This window comes from Acomys minous (genome assembly GCF_964271855.1).
Source record: "Acomys minous genome assembly, chromosome: 6".
NCBI lineage: Eukaryota > Metazoa > Chordata > Mammalia > Rodentia > Muridae > Acomys > Acomys minous.
In genome coordinates, this window is record NC_140487.1 from 92,075,306 (window position 1) to 92,091,631 (window position 16,326).

Below are 16,326 nucleotides of genomic sequence, written 5' to 3' on the forward strand. Positions count from 1 at the left end.
CTTTCCTGATTCTAACCTAGTCCAACATGTACTCACAAGCAATTGCGAAATTGAGCTGAGCATGTTCCAGGTCGGAAGCCCACATCTCTGGGGGTAGCCTGGGCTGCTTGTTGGCTACACTAGCTAGAAGGTGAGGCTATCCTAGCCTTTGTGTCTTAGACTTTCTACCTGAAATGTATCCAGTGCCCTCAGCACTGCCCCGGGCATCCATGAATTCCTCCTAGACTCATTACTCTCTATCCTAATACATGTTGTCATTTTTCTCTTTCTTATTTGCCATTTATGATATAAAAAAAAACACCCTCCTCCCCCATACTAGAAGTGCCAGAGCATCTCCAGGCTCATCCCTCCACAGTGTCTTTTCATATCCAAGCATCGAATTTTGACCTTCCATGATGCTCTTGTTTCCAGGGCTCCAGGGGCGCTGAGCTGTACAGGCTTTTCTGTCCCTTCCTCTCACTACAGTCCTTGGACATGGCTTTACACATCATCTTATCCTTTCCCTGCTTCTTAAGGCCCCTTCCCAGTTTTTATTGACTGGCTAGCTCCTTCTCACCCGAATGGACTGCCCTTGTTTAAAAAGCCTGCACTTTTCAAGCAAATGCTACTTCATAGAAAGACTTATCCTTGGTGCCTGGGTTATGGAATAACACAATCTGACAGTTTAGTAGTTTGAGTTCAGGTACAAAAGGTGGCTGGCGAAAAGCACTGTGTTTTGAAAGGACTGATGCATAGATTGTACCTGCTCTACTCTGAATGCCTGGCTACCCTTAAAGAGAGCCAGGAAAGTCATTAGAGGAGGCCCATAAATGCTGGGGCCCCAGGGCCATCTCTGCAGGACAGCCTTGGCCTTGGCATGTGTGTACTCTGTACCTGTTACGGGAGCTGTGTTTTTCCTTACTGTCCTGGGGGGCACCTGCCAGCACCTCACCAGCATACCCTGTCCTGCCACCAGGGCACATGTTTATCTCTGTGTCCAGAGTCCCCTGGCTTGCTGCTCACCTTTTGTTCCTAAGCTCCTCTCTTTCCTACCCAATGTGTCAAGAAGAGCAGGAAGAAGAAGTGAGAGTTTCCTTTTCATTTGCTATGACCGAGGAACTTGTGCTCTTTGCATACGGCTCCCTGGTTCTCCCTCATCTCAGCAGCAGCCGCGCTAGATTTGACCTTCAGAGCCCTATCTTAGACTTACTTACACACCACGGGACAGATTCAGCTCAGGAGCCCCCTTTATTGGGAAGACTTCTAGGTGCATTCTAGGACCACAGATAACCCCCGGCAAGTTACACAACCTGTCCTTGTTTTTCTTTCCTCAACTGTCAACTTCATGGATGCTCTGAGGACCGATTCGACTAAAGGGCTGTACTATAGTATTTGACTTTTCATTTATAAAATTACAACCGGTGTACAATTTTTTTTTCCCAAACATGTGTCCAGCTCATACTGTCCACCTGATAATGTGCTAGAGGTGGGCATGATGAACAGCCACATGTATGTGTGCCTATGTATGTGTGTGTGTGTGAGTGCTCCCTTTTCCAGACAGAGAAAAGGCTTGGGATCACAGTATGCGCTGCATCAGCACCCCCCCCCCCCCACTCCTGATTGCAGAACACTTCCCTTCTGGGAGCCAGGAAGCACCTCTGAGATTCTTTCCACAGGAAGAGAGAGAGTACAGCCCTGCCCCACATCCCCTGGTGCAAAGATAAAGGACAACACCCCACAACCCTATTCAGTCCTTCCCTCCTTCCACTCTATCAGGAGTATTTACAGTGTTCTGCTGCATGTTATCTCCGAGGACTTAATGGGCCTGTGAAGCTCTTGGTAAATTAAGTTTGGTCCCATCTGAAAGACCCATTTAATAAGAAAGGTACAGTGGAGAAAGGCCTATTAGCATGCTGGCTCATTTTTTAAAAAAAAAACCTCATTTCCCATAATGTTCCTTTCTTAAGCTGGTTGGCCTTAAGTCTGAGAAGTGACAAAAGTTCAATGATTTTTTTCCCCAACTATTTATGTCCCAGTTGCTTGCAGTCTCTAGAGCTTTTTCTCTCGTCTTAGAACACATAGGACATCACCCCAGGCCCCTCCTCTTGCTGCTTCACCTTTCATACCCCACGTCCCCCCCCCCCCCCACTGAGCTCAGAAATGGCATCGGATTTGTTTGCTAGTCGCTCAGACCAAGTGGTGGCACTTGGGGCGTGTCCCCTGATCTCCAGCCGTGTAACTGTGGCATCAGTAGACGATGGCTGCGTGGGAGAGCAGCGGGGTCTATTTGCAGCCCGAGGACTTCTGGGTTGGTCACGGGTTGCATAAACTGATATACTTTGGGACACCTCCAGTCACAACACTCAGCTCGTTGCGCTTGATCTTGACTGGGATGTTTAGTTGACCCGGCAGTAGAGTCCTCATGCTGAGGCCAGCTGCTGGCTTTAGAGGTAATTTTATGTACTTGGCTTCCATCAGAATAGTTTTGCTGGGAGGGTGGCGGAGAAAAGAATGCCAGCCTCTTGGTGGAAGTGGCTTTGAAGTGCTGTTAGAAATGGGCTGGAAAGGGTAGTCCAGGAAGAAGGTGCCAGCATGGGAAAATGTAGAAAGCAGACATACAAAATCTTTCCCATCCCCTTGCTTTATCTTTGCCTTTTCTCTCCAGCTTTCAAGCGGGCTACTCTGATTTACTCTGTGTTATGTGCTAGGCCTCGGGTTTATCACAGTAAATTCCTATAACAGGCCTGGGAGGTATTGTTTCCCTAATTTTAAGAAAACTGAGAAGTACTTGTATACAAATAAGGACACCTAGAACTAGGCTTAAATGTTTTGATGCCTTAATCAAGAAACTGGACTGGAGCTCCCTGCTTTGACTGGGTGAAAACTACGAGGCTCGCATGATCCCCACTCACTGAGGTTGCTGTGGGAGCGCAGTGATGCCTCTGAGCTGAGACTACTAGCTGTGGTGGTCCAGTGGTCTGCTATCAGGCAGCCTGTGTTCTGAGGTTGGGAAGCCCACCCTAAACTAGAGACGGTTCTCTGTCGCCTCCCTTGGTCTCCCATGCTCACACAGTGTTTGCTCGGTCAGCGTGATGGAATCTCTGTGGTCTGACCACCCTGGCTCTGATCATCTATGCTATGCAAGATCTGACCCGATCCATTCTGGCTCAGCCTTGCCTGCTCTCCAGTTGCTCCTTAGGACAGAGTCAGGCTAAAAGGAGGTTTTGAGGAGTTCAGGCTGGAGACTCAGCTGTGTCCACGGGCTCTGATGGTGATGGGGGAGGGGAACTCTTTCTTGTCTAATCACCCTTTATCCCCATTGCTTAGGCAAGTGTGTGTTAGTAAACAGCATCAAGTTGGGGTTCCTGGGAGCACAGGGGTAAAGTCCTGATGGGATTTTAATAACAAGCGCTCTCTGCTCTTAGCACTGCTCATCCATGTATAGCTTTGTTTGTTTGTTTTTGTTTTGTTTTGTTTTTTCCTAAAGAGAAGTACCCTGGAAATACTTAGTAGACGGGGTTAGTTATTTAAAAAAAAAAAAAACCACTTCATCTATCCATTTGTTTTTTTCACTCTTGCTTGGCAAGTGCTCCGGGGGATTGCCCTATACCAGACTCAATTCCAGGTTCTGGGGGTTCAGGATGACTGGGGGGCTAGTGAAGAGGGGAGGAGTTGATGTGACAATAGAGCCGTGAAGAATAATCTTGAGTACTTTATATACACTACCCCACTTCATCCTCAAAGTGGGGTGTCAGGTAGATTTAACCCCACTTCATGGGTCATGAAGAAGGCTCAGAGAGATGGCTCACACAGCAAATAAGTGGAGAGTCTGGAATTTAAAGTCTTAGAAGTCAGGTTGTGGAGCCTGTGTCTTCCTCCTCTCTACACCCCATGGGAGGACTGAGTGAGCCGCAGAGGAGAGTAGGGGGCGCCTCTTCTGAGGCTCCGAGTGTGACAAGCAAGCAGTGACAGAGGGTTGAGAGACTCCCTCCCGAGTTCTGTCCTGAGGAAGGCTGCAGCTCTGACAAGGAGAGAGCAGCAACTGGGTGAGGAGACTAGAATTAGGGACTAAGAACAGAAGCTGAGCCTCACAAGCGAAGGATGGCCTGCATCCATAGCAACCATTGTGTATGGCTACGATGTTGCCCTGAGGCACTGTGTGGCACAGGAGTCAGGGACTGTGGCAGCGTCACTCCAAGGACTCCCAGTGAGTTCTGCCAAAGTAGCTACACAGATGCTACTTCCCGCCTGTCTGCCACTGTTAAGTACCACCTGCAGATGGCAGGGGCTTGGCCAGAGCTTAGGTCATCTAGAGGTCCTATGTCTGTTTCTAAAAGGGCTGGGCCTGCATCCTTGATATCCAGAAGATCTTTTTTCTTTTTTGCGGTTGCAGATGCTCCACTGAACATAGCAAACGGCAACCCCCCCCCTCCCGTGAACACTTGGCTGAGCTTTAGTCTGAGACCACCTAAGCTTAGCATTGGAGGACCAGTGGCGATCTCTAAGTTCAGAAACAGCTGCAGATATGGGGTGAGGCGATGGTGGTAATGCTAATCTGGAGTGAGGGACTGTCATTACTCACCATGGGGAAAGCACTGGTGGAAGCCACAGCGAGATAGATCTAGAGACACACGTGGCCACATTGCGGAGCCCTGGCAATCGTGCTAAGAAGTTTTGGGCTTAGGCTTGGATGCATTGGCAGAAGTACTACCCCCACTATTGTGGTCTGCAGTTCAGAACTTCCTCTGGTTAATGACTGGCTCACTGGTTCATTTATTTATGGGCCTCAGACTGGAACACTTCACCCAGGCTTGCCTGTGCATTCTCAAGCCCTTTTGGCTGAGAAGGCCCCTGTACTGTGAGGATCACTTGACCTAGTGGGTCCAGAATGTGCCCACTGCTGTCCTACAGTGCGGATCCCAGCTTCTGGAACTCTCTGTAAAGTTTGCCCTTAGATGATGTAGCAGGCTGGTGTCTGAATGAGTCCAGCTAAGTTTATATATTACAGGGTCTTTGGGGGAAGGCCCTGCAAAGGGCTACACAATCCCTGAGTGTCACAGGATTTGATAGCAGGTTGAGGGGAATGTCAGCTGGTCACAGTAGGAGTGTACCAAGCCTGGTTACTTGAGTGCTGCCTGAACAGAGGTGAGACATGGGAGAGCCTGCCACCCACACAGAGCAAACACACTAGTTATGAATCGGATGATGTGTACTAGGGCAGGCTTTCTCTTAGCTGAGACCTCTTTAGTGGAATGAGATTGGAAAACCCAAAACCACACCCCTCCTACATAGCCACTTCCGCAGTTGGCTCTGACTCCACTGGAGAGTGGCATTTTGTTGGTTATGTGTGTTTATGTTCTGACTTCTCCAGTGGACTTAAGCTCTTTACGGATAGGAACCTCAGCACATACATACTCAGGGGTTATGTGTAAAATTAGCAGCCACATCTCCATATCATCTCCTGAGTATGTGGGTGCAAAAGCAGAAAGCCCTCAACTTCCCACCTTGACCCCCCCCCCCTGTCATCACCACTGATGATCCAGATGTTTAGCTTTGGAATCCAAGAAGCTCAGCAGTCACCTGCATGCTCTACTGTAGCACCAGGTGTTTGGGCTTTGAATGGCTCCAGCCACTGACAGCCTTCTCCCCTTCCCAGGCTCTCACCATCTCCAGGCGGGCCCAAGCAGACAGTGACATCACACTGATACCTTGTTTCCACAGTAGCTCATCCTGTAAGTGGGAGCTGCTGCTTGCAGGGAAGGGATCCTCCCAGCTCTCCCCGACAGCTGCCTTCTTCACGCTTCTGGTTTTTTTTTTTCCAGGGCATGGATCACAGCTTCTGTTTGCTGGTCACTCCACAATCCTCACACAATATAAATGAAATCTGCTAAAACCAATAAATTCAAACCATGTGTGAGGCATTGGGAGGAGCCAGGACGTCAGAGGGCCACAGTGTGAGGTGGCGTCAGCTCTGACGGCACCCGAGCTGATTTGTATATGAGAAAAGTAAATATCCAAAGCCGTAAACAGCCCTGGGTCTCCCACTCTCACTGGGATTCAAAGGCCTTTAATAGGAACACACACTCTCTGTTTCCTATAAACAGAACCAGAAGCCTCTATGTGTTCTGACCTAAATTCTGTGTTTTCAATCCCAGGCAAGGCATCCAGGCATCCTAGTCATAGACTGCAGACAGGCTGGGCCGCCGGGTTGGGTTCCTTCTATCTGGTTTTGGCAATTGGTATAGCGTTTGTGCTTTGTAAAGCCCTCTTTCTCCTTTTCCTTGCTGTGCGGCGCAGTCCTGTGTGTTTGTTTAAGTCCGTTTGTGCTGCTTTAACAGAATGGCCTGGGATGGGTAGCTCAGAAACAACAGAAACTTGTTTCTTTCTCCTCTGGCACCTGGGAAGTCCAGGATCAAGGTGTCGGCATCTGCCGAGCCTGCTGAGGAGTGGCTTCCCGGTTCAGAGGTGGCAGCTTTCCACGGTGTGCTCACACGGTAGAAGGTGAACTCGGGTCTCTTCAGTCCCCTCATACGGGCCCTAACTCCATCACTATGCACACCTTCCTTCTCTGCCTTCTAAGATCCTGCTGATTAATTTCAACATACACATTTTGGGGCAAGGCATAGAGATACTGACATGAGAGCAGTGGGTGGGATGAAGGGGACAATTCATATGACAAATATGACGTCAGGGCTACTGTTTGTCCAAGACCGGGTGTAGAGTTACAGCTGAACTAGGGCTGCACCCCTTTTTTCTTCTCTAGACCCCTGTAATTTTCCTTAAGTTCCCTGTGGCTACTGACTCAGAACCCCAGAAGCATCTTTAGATTCCCCTTCCTCATTTGCCTCAATCTTATCTCCTGGAACCTGTTTTTCTCCTTGTTTGCTAAGTCCTCTGCAGTTTTTCTTTTCCATCCTGCACATTCTTGGCTTTAAAAAAAAAACCCTCACAGAAAGGAAAGTCAGGTTGGATGTGAAATGTGAATTGCTCTGCCCACAAGCCGTGGGTACTGCCCAAGAGTTTGTACTGTGTTTTCACATATGTAAGCTGGAGATGAGTATGGCTACCTTCTCAACACAGCAGTCTGGCTAAGTAACGCTCAGGCAGGCCGACCACCATGCTTGTTTCACCCTGCTTTGTATCCATCTTTCAACCCTTCCAATGACCCCTTAACTTGGACATTGAGGAGAAAGTGCCCATTAAAACCGCCTAGAACAGAGTGGGTCAGGCATGCTCATTCAAATACTTAGTAAGGTCCATGAAACTGATGAAGCCTGAACCTTATCAGTGCATTCATTATAAGGCGTCCACTTCCTGGTTTTGAGATTGTGTCACAGTGTGTTAAGTGTCACCACTGGGAAAAAACTGAATAAAGGGCATTCTTTCTTCTAACTCTAAATAAACTTATTATTAGCTTAACCTGAAAATTTTTAATTAAAATAAATGAATTAGAACTGGTGATGGGGCTTATCAAGTGCCCGCAACATATCAAAAGTCCTAGGCTTTGTCTCTACCACTGAAAAAAGAATGAAAAAGGAAGGAAAGAGGAAGTGAGGGAGGAAGGAAGACAGGAAGGAAGGAGGAAGTGAGGGAGGGAGGAAGGAAGGAAAGAAGGGAGGAAGGAAGGAAGGAAGGAGAAGAAAGGGCAATGGATTAACCTTTCCAACATCCTCCTTCATCCATTCTTTTGTGGCTGCTGCATGTTGCCAGGAACTGTTAGTGAGCACAAATGAAAACATGCTCACCTCTATTTTCTACAGGTACTCAGAGATGGTCTTCCCTTGATAAACGACAAGTCATCCTCTTGTACATCTATCCTCCCCTTTTCTGACAGCACCCCTCACCTGCTGGCAGCCTGTGTATTTTACCTGCACACGGCTTCCCTCCCTGTCAACTCCATGAATACAGAGATTGCTGTGCCTGTTGTCATATCCTTAGCACCTAGGACATACCGGGCACATAGAAGGTAATAAGCTAATAATGTTTGCCAGGTGACTGAGAGGTGACAGACAAGGACCAAGTACACAAATGACTAGTAAGGAGTCTGGGAAGGTAAATGAAGAAAACGAACCAGAGGCAAGGTTGGGAAATTGACTGTCGGTGTTTCTGCAAGCCTGGTAGGCCTCCCTGCTGTGTGAAGGCTAAGGTCCCAGCGTCTCAGATTATAGTTTGTTTATGAAGTTTGTCAAATGTCCTCTTGTCTTAATCCACTAGCTTTGACCTCTTGCTGTGTACCGAGCTCTGTGGTACAATGGAGCAGACAGCATCTTGCTGGTCAGTAGAAGAGGGGACAGGGACACAGGCTGCATACGGAAAGGAAGAATGAAGACACGTTTTGAGATCTGAAAGCCCTTTCTGGTCTGACCTGCGTTCAGTGGTCTGAACCTAATTTTCCGGCTTCCTCCTCTCGTGCCCATCTGAGTGACACCCACAGCATTAATTAGACCACTCCCTGCAGTCTGAACTCTGGCTCTCTGGAGTGTCCTCACACTCCCTCCACAGGTCCTTTTTCCCAGCCTTGTTCTTCCTACAGAAAGACTTCCTTGACTGCACCAGCTCCCACAGTCAAGCCTCTCTAAGCATCTGAGCTATCTGTAGTCTATGCTGTATCATTTGACCCCAGGACAGAGCCTCGCCGTGGAGCCCCGCCTGGGCTCAGGTGCATGGTGGGCCTTTGGCAGCATGCTTGTGGCCGATGGGCTTGAGAGTAGGGGAGGCAGTGACTCATCATCAAAGAGGGCAGGCTTTGTTGTTTTTGTCGTTGACCCAAACTCTCATTTAGCCACTAGTGGTTCAGCTCGGGGGTGGGTGGGGGGGTGGGGGGGTGGGGTGCGTGGGTAGGCTCAGGCTGCCTTGACTGAGGTTCAAGTGCGTTGCTAACAAAGAGATCATGCAAACAATCTGCTGCAGACAGTGTTTAACAGACTTCAGGAGCTGGACTGTTTGCTCAAAAAAAAAATAAAAAATTCTCATAAAGCACACGAAAATGTCTGTGCAGCATTTATTGCTACGCATCCGTTCACTGAACAAATGTGTTTTGGAAATGACCCCTTGACTGGAGAGCAGCTTTTATTTGCGGTGTTCCTATGAGGGTGGCACTGAGAGTTCCTCACATCCACGTTCCCTATCGTTAGCATCTTATGTTAATAGGGTACATTTGTCACATTTAATAAACGAGTATTGATGGACTGTGGTTATCTAAATGCCATACTGCACCTGCGATTTCTTTTTTCTTTTTTTTCTTTTTCTTTTTTTCCTTTCTATTCCACAGCCTGCTGTGGGTCCCACAGGCCATCCCTGTCACCTCCTCTTAAGTTCTAGTTGGCACTGATGACTTTCTTGGACTCTTTTTGAGAGTATGAAAATGACCTTGGTAGTCTCAAATATTGCTCTGATGCTTGCGCTTGTCCCCCAGCTGGGGTTGATATAATGTTTATGTGTTTTTCTTCTCTCAGTTAGACTGAGATCGTTGTGTTTTTGGGGGGGAGGAAGGCCACAGAGGTAGACTGCTGCTCTCACCATAACAGCAGGGTACACACAGGGAATGGATGTTGTCTTTGGTCTCTTGCCTGAGGTGGTTGCCCCGCCCCCATCTTTCCACACTGTGTACTCAGGAAAGAGGTTGCTGCAAGCAGTCCATTCCTGAGGAGAGAGGGGAAGTTATACTACCTCAGCAAGTGTCATCTGAATCCTCACTGTATGCCAGGCACCAGGATGCAGGGACAGAGCAAGAGTCTTCCTCTCTATGGAGCTTTCTTTTAGTAAGGGTTTAATAATGCCTGTCCAAATGGCTCTCGGACATGAATATAATGAAGGCTAAGCTCCTTAGGCTTATTTATGAAGCAAAAAGCACAGAAGTGGAACCACATGTGCACAGGGTAGTGTCAAGATGTGGAGTAGAGGGGACAGTCATGGGACCTTGCTGGGCCAGCTGCACGCCAGAAGAGGCACTGGGCTTCTATTCCAATGGTGGAAGCCACTGGCCTGAGGCATGGAAGATATTATTATTATTGTTGTTGTTGTTGTTGTTCTTATTGTTTACTATTACTGTTATTATTACTATTATTATTATCATCATTTATTTTTAAAAACACTGAATGCACTCTGGGGCAGGGAATATTGGGAATTAAAGTGGAGAAGCTAGGAGATCAGCATGGATGCCGTTAGAGTTGTCTAGGCGAGGGCTGGCGGTGCCTTAGATCTGGGCAGCAAGTCAGTGGAACTGGCTTTGTTTTGGAGGTGGAGCTGATAGTATACCTGGTGGGTCACTTACAGAGAGATTAACAAACTGGTACCGTGCTGCCGTGTTTAGGCCCACAGTGGTGCCACTAACTAAAATATGGGAGGTGGGAGAGAAGTAAAGTTAGAAAAGGAAAGTATGTGTCTGGCGGTGTGATTCCTTAGAGAAAGTCCGTCAGAACCCCTTTTCTGGGTAACATGGCATCACTTGCGGCACTCTAACTTATATCATGCCTGGAGGGACTAGCATGGTATCTTTGTTGACTTATATGCCTTCTTTCTTGGTGGCCTAAATGAAGCATGGGATGCAAATGTGGGATGATCATTTATCCTGGTAAAAAAAAAACATACCAGTCACCAGGGACCTGGCCTTGGGGATCACCTCTTGCTGGTCTCCGGCCCTAGATGCTAGGCAGTAAGCATGACAATTTCTAGCCTCTCCCAAAGACCAGCACACAGGGATTTCTTTTTAGTAAGCATACTGGTTTGTTTTGATGCATGTTTCCAGTAAGTTCCATCATCAAATATTTACTGACCACCAACTGCAGTATTGTGCTTTTTTAGACATGGACCCCTTTTTGGTTGGGTACATAAGACATCAAGGATGTGAAAGGATAGAAAGCATGTGCAGCGTGTCCGGGAAAGAGTGCCCAGCCATAGAAGAGCAGTTAGCCTCTGGATAGGAAGCCTGTGTCTTTCTTCAGAGATCAGCTCCCAGATGGGATGAGACAGAACTGTCAGCTTGAAGGGTACCAAAGGGACTAGGAATATGTGGCCAGAGTTTGGGAATGTTAGGGAATTGGAGAGAGGGCATCTTGGGAATGAAAACAGGTGGTTTATGCAGAAGCATGGAGGCCAAAAGAAGAGCGTGTGATCATCTGAGCTCCTAGAATAAAGTACCAGAGACCAGGTGGGTTAGCAGCAATACATGTTTATATTACACAGTTGCCTTAGTTAGGGTCTCTATTTCTGTGGCAAAACATCATGATCAAAAGCAACTTGGGGAGGAAAGAGTTTATTTGGTTTACACTTCCATATTACTTTTCGTCATGGAAGGAAGTCAAGACAAGAAGCCAAACAAGGCGGGGACAAGGAGGCAGGAGCCGATGCAGAGGCCATGGAGGGATGCTGCTTACTGGCTTGCTCAACCTGCTTTCTTATAGGACCCAGGACCACCAGCCCAGGGGTGGCACCACCCACAATGGGCTGGGCCCTCCCCCGTCAATCACTAATTAAGAAAATGCCCTACAGGTTTGCCTACAGCCCCATCTTTTGGAAGCAGTTTCTTGATTGAGGTTCCATCCTCTCAGACGATTTTAGCTTGTGTCAAGTTGATGTAAAACTAGGCAGCATGACAATTTTGGAGACTGGGAGTTCACAATCAAGGTGTCAGGACTCTTTCTGACTTGTAGACTGTTGTCTGCTCATACCTTTACATGTTATAGAGCAGAGCTAGTTAGCTCTCTGGAGCCATTTTATAAGGATTCTAATCATTGCTAAGAGTTTTACCCTCATGGCTTACTCCCCTCTCCAAGGCCCTCCTCCTAATACCATCTCGTCAGGAGGTGGGATCTCAATACATGAGTATAAGCCATACATACTCCAACCATAACAGCGCTGGAAAACTGGTTGTTGAACAGCTGAGTGATTGAAAAATACATTTTTACCAGTGCCAGGAGGGCTTGCAATGCAAGAGTCCATATCAGTGGTTTCCGCAAGCCGAGGGGATTCACCACTGGATACAACCACTGTAGAGATGAACTGGTGGTGGTAACCAGATCCTGAAGAACAGTGTTTGGGTCTCTAGCCAGCAGTTAATTTATTATAATAATACTGATTCTGCTAATAATAACAATAATTTTATAACTACTTAATTGGTGTTATTTTTGCCGGAAAAGCCTGGTTAGCTGCGTGCTTGGCCCGTCTGTGTGTGATTCGAGGCTGTTGATTTGTCTTGAGATTCTGTTGTTTTCTTCGCTCGCTGGTCTCTCCTGATAGTCCATTTCACTGTTGGCTCTTGGGTCTGTATGTGCTCCACAGGATACCACAAAAACACAATCTTTGACAAGGTAAATATGCTAAATCCCTATTATAACATTTAACTACTTAGGGAAGTTTCTGCTGTGGGGTGGGGGTGGGGGTGGGGGTGGGTGGGGTGGTGGGAATGGAAAGGAAAGTCCAGATTGCTTTGATTAGCTGCATTTTTCTCTCTGGGTGAATGGGAAGGCTTTGGTGGGAACCTCAACATTTGAGACTGTTTCCAGGAAAGTGAGAGAAACAGTGGTAGACGTTCTGGAGTCCTGGTCCAGAGCACCTAGGTTGGTGTGACACTGGGTTGGGTTCTTTCAGAGACATCAGAGAAACACATGCCCATCTCTTCTTCCCTGCTGGGAAAGCAGTGTCTGTAAGGCAGCTGGGAGTTTAGGCTGGACAGGCTTATGTGGTACAAAGTAGAGCCCCTCATTGGCTGTCTCCGTCTTGCATTACACGGAGACTCGTTGTCTTAAGGGCTAGAAATGGTGACAGATCATTTCCAGGGTGACCCTGCACTTAACTCAAGGCCACCTTCCCATGAGTTTTCTCATGTTGTTTGTTTGGTTCTCCATCTTGGGCTGGGAAAAAAAAATTACACTTTCATGATTAAGAGTTTATTCGTATGACCAGGAGAACAGACACACTGCAGCCTCATTATTCAGCAGTCTGGCCTAGGGTCTAGCGTATTTATACACATAGATTCTCAGAGCATGTGCTGAAGTTTTTGGAGAGTACACTGTGTCCAGGCCCCTCGGCCGATAGGATATATAGCCATGACGCAAACCAGCCTTTCCATTTTTCAAGACTGAAAATTTATTCTACTTTTACTGAAATAGCGTATTAGAATGCAGTGGTTATCAACCTGTGGGTTGCAACCCTTTTGGGGTTGCATGTCAGATATTTATATTACAATTCATAAAGTAGCCAAGTTACAGTTATGAAGTAGAATGAAATAATCATTTTATGGTTGGGAGTCACAATGTGAGCAACTGTTATTAAAGGCATCACAGCATTAGGAAGGTTGAAAAACCACTAGAATTAGATGATGTTATTGTTCACAGATATTCACTCCCAGACTCCAAGGATGTGAGCTTTGACCATGTGACTTGTTTCATTACTTTGGTAAATAAACTATGTTCCCTTGCTCCTTGCCTTTGGCCTTGACCATGTGACTTGCTTTGGCCAAACATAACAGAGCCTTAGATGTACTGTACATGCTCAGTTGGGCTCACCCTCTCATGCTATTTCTTGGCTTCTGCCTCTTCAGCCCAAACGCCAGAATGAATAGAGAAGGTCTGAGCCTAACCTACCTGGAGAAGCTCAGGCCGTTTAGAGCCCACTGACGCATAGGTGAGAACAAATAACTATTGCTCTCAGTCACTCTTGGCCTGATTTTACCCAAAGCTGACTAGTATGTCTCAACCAAGTGGTAGACCATAAGTAGGCTATGGTAGAAACAGGAAATGGGCACAGGAGATGGTGAGAGCATAGATTTCAGCTAGTTCTCAGAGGGTCTTCAATGCCAGCTCCAAAAACTGGGTGATTTTTTTTTCTAGTAGACAGTGGCGGGCATTGAAAATTGCTGAGTGGCTGAATGGTGTGCTGCAGACCCGGGACAAACAGCTCCAGGTTCCCCAAGTACTCCTTGGTCCCTATCTGCTGCAGGACATGGCTGACACAGCCTGCACGCCACCTTAAACTTTCACAGCAGAACTTTTCCTTCCTCTTCACCATATAATTTGGACATTTGTTGCTATTGCTTTTTTCTATATCTTTTCTCCCTTATCTACATTTACATACTTTAACTTACTTTATATAAAAAAAATCCAATGTTCCTTATTTTTTTTAATTATAGGAAAAGATAGGAATGTTAGGACTATGCCTCAGTCAGCCTACCTGTGATGTCATTGCTTACCTGCCATGGATGCGTGGCCCTGCTCAGGGCCATATAAAAGAATAGACCCTCCTCATGGTCTCTCTCTCTCTCTCTCTCTCTCTCTCTCTCTCTCTCTCTCTCTCTCTCTCTCTCTCTCTCATCTATCTCATCTCTCTTCTTCTCACTCTTCCTGTCTCTCTCTCTCTCTCTCTCTCTCTGGGATATCCCTCTTTCCTTTCCTTCTCCCCCATGCTCATTTAATAAACTCTTCTACAACATAAAAAAGAAAAGAAAGCAAATTGCTGAGTGAGGGAGACATGAGATCTCAGCCTAGTTCTACAGGTTGAAAGTGAGTGAAGACTGATCAAGTGGTCCCTAGGGCCTGTTGGAAAGCTGTTATGTTAGTGTTTGCTTTCCAGTTGACCCTAGCTCCTGCCACTATACCTTCTAGAAGGTACTTCAGAAGCATTTGATGGGTGAAGAAATGTGTAAGAGAACTGTCTAGGCATTTGAGAATCAAGACTTTGTGTGGACATCTCTAGTAACTTACCTCTTTGTTCACCTGTTCACTCTCCCAAGAGTCTACTGAACACTTAGAGTTAGAAAGTGCTTGATTCTGGGCTAGATAGCCTGTGGGAAGAGGCCACCTTCCTGGTGCTGCTTAGAAAGGGACTTGGGCCATGAAGGAGACAAGTCTGGAATATCAATGAGGAGTAATGGCAGAAGGAAAGTTGGGGGTTGGGGAAGGAAGCTTCCAGGAAGAACATGGCAGTAGAGTGTCTGACATCTTTGGCAGGTTCTCTGGGACCAGGACAATGTCACCTGCCTGCCTGTTGAAGTCAAGGGCTAGTTCTGCAGGGACCTCTAGGTCTATTAATGATCACACCTGACCTTCCCCTTCAGTCCATATTCCTAACGCCTCACTGTCCCGTCTCTTTAGTTTATGTCCCTTTGTTCTTTCAACTGCTTTGGCTAGGCCATAGGGTGGGTGTGCAGAAGCATGGATGTCTGAGGATCTCACAGCCCTGTGATTCTTAAATCCAGAAAGCATGACGCTCAGCACATTGTAGGCCTCCCCTAACCTGTGTCTTCATCTCTGAAATGGTCTGGGCTCAGATCCTATCCTGCTAGCTGTGTGACTTCTAGCAAGTCATCCACTTGACTTCATGGGCCCCTGTAGTCTTCTTCCACTGTACAGTGACAGTTCTATGTCATGGATGTGTAATAAAGATGCAATATGACCTTAGAGAATGCCATCTTGTTACAAAGTACCTAGGGCAGCTTGAGATGAGAATAAAACTCCAAGTCTATGCCCTTGCCTGGGAAGACCAAAGTCTTTGTGCCGAGGTGACATATCTGTGAGCATTTCTAGAACCAACTCTAGGTCAGGCAACATTAAACCCCTGCTTGTGGATCTCCCGGTGATGTATGGGTATTGGCAAGAAAAAAGCCCTCCAGGTTTCAGTGCAGTCTGCTTAGCTGGGGGATGCTAAGCATCCCATTTCCTGTGATAATTGTGGCGCTAAGGGTAGCCGGGTGCTTGGAGCTTAGGGTGGATGGTTCTGAGGTTCCAGTGGATTTATTAGAACAGAAGGCTGTGCTAGGATGTGGGCTGGGCACTTGCTGGCCTGGTAGAGTTCTTTAGGCTACAGGAACAGTCATCCATTGGTTTATCATCTATTCAGCAACTTCTTTCTGGCCACCTGCTTCCATGTCATGGAGCAGGTCTTAGCTGTGAGGCCGTAGTTGCCATTCTCAAACTAAACAGTGTTCAGGACCTTTATGAAGCAGGCACTGTTTAACAATATCGTTCTTTAGATGACCAGACAGCTGCGAGCCATTCGTTGCTCCTCTGTGGTCACTCAAACACAGTATTCTGGCCCTTTGAGAGCTGGTTTGGGTACCTGGAGATGTGAGTCATAGAAGTGAAGTGACAGTGATTGCTTCAGGAACACACATAGTTTACCTTCTTAGGCTCTCTAGGCAAAGGAATTGCTGAGCAAATTAGAATGGTGATGACAGTGTGCCTCTGGGTCATGGACACAGAGTTATCGTAAGGCAAGAATGCTGTTTTGAACCAAATATTAACATGCTAATTGCAGGAGTTCTTATCTCTCTGAAAACAGGTATTGGAAGTGTCTCTAGCAGGTGATCTTTCTGCCTCATTCTTGTTGCCATGGGAACCAGTCATCCAGGGG

The 16,326-nt window shown here is 47.0% G+C and overlaps 1 protein-coding gene across 1 annotated transcript in view; it reads left to right on the forward strand.

The window, feature by feature from the left end:
* The window catches only part of TRABD2B (TraB domain containing 2B), a 204,934-nt gene that overhangs the window by 10,415 nt on the left and 178,193 nt on the right, over positions 1 to 16,326 (forward strand). The gene's annotated exons all lie outside the window — the stretch shown is intronic.